This window comes from Leuciscus leuciscus, assembly GCF_965113295.1.
Source record: "Leuciscus leuciscus genome assembly, chromosome: 4".
In the NCBI taxonomy this organism is placed as follows: Eukaryota; Metazoa; Chordata; class Actinopteri; order Cypriniformes; family Leuciscidae; genus Leuciscus; species Leuciscus leuciscus.
In genome coordinates, this window is record NC_138728.1 from 50,907,015 (window position 1) to 50,914,046 (window position 7,032).

At 39.0% G+C, this 7,032-nt stretch overlaps 1 long non-coding RNA gene across 1 annotated transcript in view; it reads right to left on the reverse strand.

Annotated features, from left to right (window-relative positions):
• Positions 1 to 7,032, reverse strand: part of LOC309497084 — a 126,085-nt gene that overhangs the window by 29,731 nt on the left and 89,322 nt on the right. The gene's annotated exons all lie outside the window — the stretch shown is intronic.

Below are 7,032 nucleotides of genomic sequence, written 5' to 3' on the forward strand. Positions count from 1 at the left end.
TCCAGAGTCGCGGACAAAGCCGATTCGAAAGATGTTCGCCAGCAGCAGACGTCATTCTTTGTTTTCAAGTGGCAGGTAACGGTCGCAAGTTCACTCTGTCGTCATATGTTAAGCCTGCCCCGCCTACTCTATACACGACGTGATTGGCCTGACCCAATTTAGGTTTTTGCAGCTCGAAAGTCAACGGAGAGTTGCTAGACTGCCCTGGCTGCAAAATACATTTTGCTGCCGCTAGGGTGCGTCTAGATTTCTAGGCTAGAGAAGCACTATAACTGCAAAACAAATAGTTTTTTTATTGGGTGGTTTATTTCAGCATGTTTAGAACTAAGAAATGCAGATAAAATGGACGGCTTGCAATGGCCGCTGTGAAAGGTGTTTGTTTTATTGCGTTGTCTCACGTCAAACTCTCTACTTCACAGCACAACTATCAGTATGATTCTTGTTCTTAACTCACTCACTTTTCACCATGGTCCCAATATGTAGGTGTGTTTTAGACATCAGTGTATATGTGTGTGTAGCTCAGGACTCACTTTTCAACATGGTCCCAATATGTAGGTGTGATTTAGACATCAGTGTATGTGTGTGTGTAGATCAGGACTCACTTTTCAACGTGGTCCCAATATGTAGGTGTGATTTAGACATCAGTGTATGTGTGTGTAGCTCAGGACTCACTTTTCAACATGGTCCCAATATGTAGGTGTGATTTTAGACATCAGTGTGTGTGTGTAGATCAGGACTCACTTTTCAACATGGTCCCAATATGTAGGTGTGATTTAGACATCAGTGTATGTGTGTGTAGCTCAGGACTCACTTTTCAACATGGTCCCAATATGTAGGTGTGATTTAGACATCAGTGTATGTGTGTGTAGCTCAGGACTCACTTTTCAACATGGTCCCAATATGTAGGTGTGATTTAGACATCAGTGTATGTGTGTGTAGCTCAGGACTCACTTTTCAACATGGTCCCAATATGTAGGTGTGATTTAGACATCAGTGTATGTGTGTGTAGCTCAGGACTCACTTTTCAACATGGTCCCAATATGTAGGTGTGATTTAGACATCAGTGTATGTGTGTGTAGCTCAGGACTCACTTTTCAACATGGTCCCAATATGTAGGTGTGATTTTAGACATCAGTGTGTGTGTGTAGATCAGGACTCACTTTTCAACATGGTCCCAATATGTAGGTGTGATTTAGACATCAGTGTATTTGTGTGTAGCTCAGGACTCACTTTTCACCATGGTCCCAATATGTAGATGTGATTTAGACATCAGTGTATGTGTGTGTAGCTCAGGACTCACTTTTCACCATGGTCCCAATATGTAGGTGTGATTTAGACATCAGTGTGTGTGTGTAGATCAGGACTCACTTTTCACCATGGTCCCAATATGTAGGTGTGATTTAGACATCAGTGTATGTGTGTGTAGCTCAGGACTCACTTTTCACCATGGTCCCAATATGTAGGTGTGATTTAGACATCAGTGTGTGTGTGTAGATCAGGACTCACTTTTCACCATGGTCCCAATATGTAGGTGTGATTTAGACATCAGTGTATGTGTGTGTAGCTCAGGACTCACTTTTCACCATGGTCCCAATATGTAGGTGTGATTTAGACATCAGTGTGTGTGTGTAGATCAGGACTCACTTTTCACCATGGTCCCAATATGTAGGTGTGATTTAGACATCAGTGTATGTGTGTTTATATGTCCTGAAAGGTGATGAAATTAATATTTGTCCTCATATGTAGGTAAAAAATCAGGTTGTGCAAAAATATGCTTTAAATTAAAATATCTCCAGATGACTGTCATAACAAGGCCATTTGCAACCTAAAACTGTTTTCAGCTTGGCTCTAGCAGCTTTGGAAAGGCATGTCCCCATATGTGATGTATTTTTCATACGTACCAGATTTTCACAAAAACGCGTATGTGTGTGTGTGTGTGTGTGCTCAAAATTATATTAAATGATTTATTTATTTATTTCATTTTGAAAATGTACAAATGTAGTTTTCTGTGTTTAGGTGTACGGTACAAAATTCATTATAGCTATGGAAAGCCCGCATGGACAAAACATGCCGATTGAATCTTTTCATATTTAAATGAGATTTAAGACGACTAAGTACAGTTTTTCTACAATCTAAAGTTTTTTGAACAGACATTGTTTAGTAAAAATAATACAATGGGTTAAATTTAAGCAAAATCATTTATATCATACATAAGTCTTCTAAAAGATAAATAGAAGATACAAATGTATTCAAACTATAAAGATTTAATTTAAACAGTCTTTTAATTTTAAAAGATCTAATTTAAACTTTTAAGGTTATGCTTTTAAATGAGAGAGAGAGAGAGAGAGAGAGAGAGAGAGAGAGAGAGAGAGAGAGAGAGAGAGAGAGAGAGAGAGAACCACTCTGTGATTTTATATTATATAATTTATATACTTTTAAAGAATAGAATGTTTTATGTAAGATGGATTTTATTATTTTTGTTTATCTAAAACAATTGGTTTCAGTAGATATTTTATATAACCATTTCATTTATATACTTTTAAAGAACAGAATGTTTTTTTAACTTTAGTTAGTGTGAGATACACTTCACAGTTTCACTGTTACCTTTTGAATGCGGAGGAGCAGAAGGAGGGGGATGTCACGGGGGTCTCTGTTTGAGAGACTTTTTTATTAAGACTTTTAATAATGTATTGAATTTAAAAACATTATTACGACTTTTAATAATGTATTAGATTTAATAAAAATAAAAAATAAAAGTAAAGATAAAGATATCATTTAAACTTTGAAATAAATTTAGCCCTAACACAATGTCTCATTCTGATCGCTGAATAAACCCTAGGAGTCGGAGACCGTCAGGTGGTGCTGTAAGAGAGAACCACTCTGTGATTTTATATTATATTATAAGCAATTAATTTATATACTTTTAAAGAATAGAATGTTTTTCAACTTTAGTTAAATTAGCAAGATATTATTTTATAACCATATCATTTATACTTTTAAAGAACAGTATGTTTTCAACTTTAGTTTCATTGGCACGATAATTATTTTAAAAGGATAGAATGTTTTTTGTATGACATTGTTTAATCACAGTGTCTGAACAGCACGTTTCAAATGTCAGAGCTCAAATTCGAAGGCTGAGAGAGGGAATCCCGTCACACACACACACACACACACACACACACACACACACACACACACACACACACACACACACACACACACACACACACACCAGTGATGCGCGGGTTGATCCGAAATGAGCGGGTGCCTGCGGTCACCCGCGGTCACCCGCGGTTACGAGTCATCCAAAAATATTTTTAATGATATTCGGGTCGCGGTCGGTCGGGTCGTTTGAAATAAAGATGCCAATTAAACCTTTGTAATTTATATAGTACTAGAGAGCATATGAGCGGAGTGGAGCGGTGAGAATCTCCGCTCATCGCTCACGGAACTGTTCACCCCTCCGCTCCCCCGCTCAAAGCTACATCAGGCCGCTCCGCTCATTATCGCTCAGCGCTCAACGCAGTTTGCTCCGCGCTCCACCAAAATCGCCCCCCGCTCGCTCCAAAAAAGGAAAAAAAATCTACATGTATATCACTGTTAGCTTAGACCACAGCCTTACCTCCTAAACAACTAATGAGCAACAACAACATTTTTCAAATAGAAATGTTTTATTTCAAATTAGGCCTATAGGCTATAAGGAATATAGCCTACACAAAGTCCTGTAAAATGTAACGAATAAATGGGCCTAATAATATAAATAACAATTATATAAACAAAAATATAGCCTACATAGGCTACATTTCTTTTAAATAAATTTACTATTAGGCCAGAATTTTGATAAGTTAACTTTTGCGCAACGCGCACGATTAAAATTTAAATGGGCTTATATCCATTGTACACATAAACTGCTGTAAAATAAAACGAATAAATGGGCCTAATAATATAAATAAAATTTATATAAACAAAAATATAAAAAAATATACATAAACGTTTTAAAAGTTGGCTAAATTCTATTAGGCCAACATTCTTATAACTGAACTTTTGCGCAGCGCGCAGGATTAAAATTGAAATGGGCTTGTATCAATTGTTTGAATATTACACTATATTTAATTTACACTTTGTTACAAGTTACCGTAGGCCATTCAATTTGCTAACCTTTTGCTTTCTTCCCAGCGTGTTCAGATAGCACACTGCATGTTTTCGAGAGATGTGTCTTTTTAGATTCCAAAATGAATCTTTACTGACTGAAACGATGTCTCCACATTCGTTTTCTTCTACCACATTATAGTTAGTTTTATATTATAGTGTAGCCTACCTGTATGACTTCTTATTTTCCTTTTTGAAGTAGCCTACTTTTTGAACTCCATTATTGAGCCGAGTTTTGACTGAAAATAGAATCCATCTTGCAGTCATCAACTGAGTCAGGCTGAGCATGCTTCAGAATCTTGGTGTGCGCGGAGCGAAATTGGAGCGGGAAATAGGGCGACGCTCCATCCTTTTAAAAATGCCGCTCTGCGCTCTGTCCAAGATCCGCCCGCTCGCTCCCGCTCCACACTCCGCTCACATGCAATTTTCTATGAAATACATAGGCCTGCTACACTTTATTGGCTGAATAACTGGCGCGAAGGCACGAGCTCAGTCTGCAGGCAGAGATGGAGGCGGCAAGAGAAAAGGTGAAGACTGGGGAGTGGAAGCTCCGCAAATACAAAAAACAGAAAGAGCAAAATGTGGGAGACATTTGCCGAAATAATGAAAGATGATGACCAAAGTGCTGGCTTTGTCATGTGTACTTCTTGCTATGCATTTACTACTTTAAAAAAATGCGGGTCAGGAAGCGGGTCGGGTACAATATTTTCTTCTTTTTTTTTTGCGGTCCGAGTTGCGGGCGGGTTAGTTGAAAACGTCGGTCGGGTGCGGGTTGTTTATACATTGACCCGCGCATCACTGACACACACACAACTCTGGCTGGTGAGGCATTCAGGAAAAAACTGTCTTTTTCCTCTCACTTTCCACAAGGCCCACAATGGACCCTGGAATGCGGAGGAAATGCTGACACATATATCCTATATATAACAGCGCCTTCAAACCTTCTGTCAAAACCACATGATCTAAGGCTAAAAAGGTTCAAATAGGGCAAACTAACTGTCAAAAACACATGATCAAAGCAAGGTCATAGGGCAAACCATAACAACATATGCCGGAAAGACACCGGAAGACCACCTGTCAAAACACATGATTGAAGGGATAGGTAGGGTCAATTGGTCAATCCATAACAATACAGGCCGGAAGGTCAACCGGAAAGGTCAATGACAACCGGAAGCCATCAATCATTTTGACACATGGTGCAGGGTAAAGGACTACTGATGGGGTTTAGGGCTGGGTCCGTGGGACTGTAATTGGGGATTCACTTTTTATTTTACTTACCTTTTGTCTTCTGCATTCTCCTTACCATTGTCTCCTGTTCTTCCCTCAGACTCGTCCCCCAGAAACAGTCCCACGGACCCAGCCCTAAACCCCATCTCTTAATAATTAATAAAGGCTGGTAGATTATGCACCGTTTGTCCATGTTAACAAACAATTTCAAAAAAACTTGTAATACAATTTTTGTTTATCTTGATGTAAGTAATCAACTCAGTAATTTTCATGGTGATATCTAAAGGTTTACATTTTTACCCTATTCACATAAGAAAAAGAATGAATAGGCGTATGAATAGGCTATATTTGGGTCTTTTTCGAAACTTTCCCCAATGGGATTCTTCGGGACTTTTTTTCCTTAACTCAGGACATATTGAGAGTACAAAATCAGTTTCTTCTGTTGCAATTTGTTCAACCTTTTTTCATAAAATGACTGGACTAATAGAGGATGTATTACATATGTATTACCTTATTCAAATTGAAATGAGTGACCATTTAAGAGGGTTCACACACAGGCCTCTGTTTGGACTAATTCAGAGTTGTTTATGATCAAAGTTATACAACTCCAATTTAAGTTACTTTTGCCAGCAGCCATATCACCCTGTAGCCCAAGACTGGTTGCCCACTGAAGCTAAGCAGGGCTGAGCCTGGTTAGTACCTGGATGGGAGACCTCCTGAGAAAACCAGGTTGCTGCTGGCAGAGGTGTTAGTGAGGCCAGCAGGGGGTGCTCACCCTGTGGTCTGTGTGGGTCCTAATGCCCCAGTATAGTGACGGGGACACTATACTGCCAAAAGAGCACCGTCCTTCGTATGAGACGTTAAACCGAGGTCCTGACTCTCTGTGGTCATTAAAAAAAATCCCAGGATGTCCTTCGAAAAGAGTAGGGGTGTAACCCCAGCATCCTGGCCAAATTTGCCCCTTGGCCTCTGTCGATCATGGCCTCCTAATCATCCCCATATACTGATTGGCTTCGTCACTGTCTCCTCTCCACCAGTAAGCTGGTGTGTGGTGAGCGTTCTGGCGCAATATGGCTGCCGTCGCATCATCCAAGTGGATGCTGCACATTGGTGGTGGTTGAGGAGATTCCCCATTCTATGTAAAGCGCTTTGAGGTCTCAGAAAAGCGCTATATAAATGTAACTAATTATTATTATTATTATTATTATTATTTTTGGGTGCAATAACTTTTACATTGAATGTCAAGTATGTGTTTTAGCAACAAAAAAAAAAACACATACTGAGTAGGAGTTCCATGACATAGGCTAAATCGTTTACATCTCTGGTTCACCCCAAACAAAGATAAAACCTTAGTTATCTCACAAAATCATGTATTCCATAAGTATGTAATCATGTCAGTGCAATTTAAACAAGTCCAATGGATTCATAGACCCACAAAACATGGGGTTAGACACCAAGATTACTTGGCTAGGTCAAATAATGAAGGAGTTAGGATATTTTAAAGGCTTCCTTCCATCTTAGACGCCATCTTGAAAATTACACCTTTCTAGTGGTCAAACTTTGGTAAACTTTTAGTATGTTATTAAGGACACCTAATACTACAAAAAACAGCTGCGAAACCTTTTGTTAGAATTTTTTTAGGGTTAGGTGGTTTTT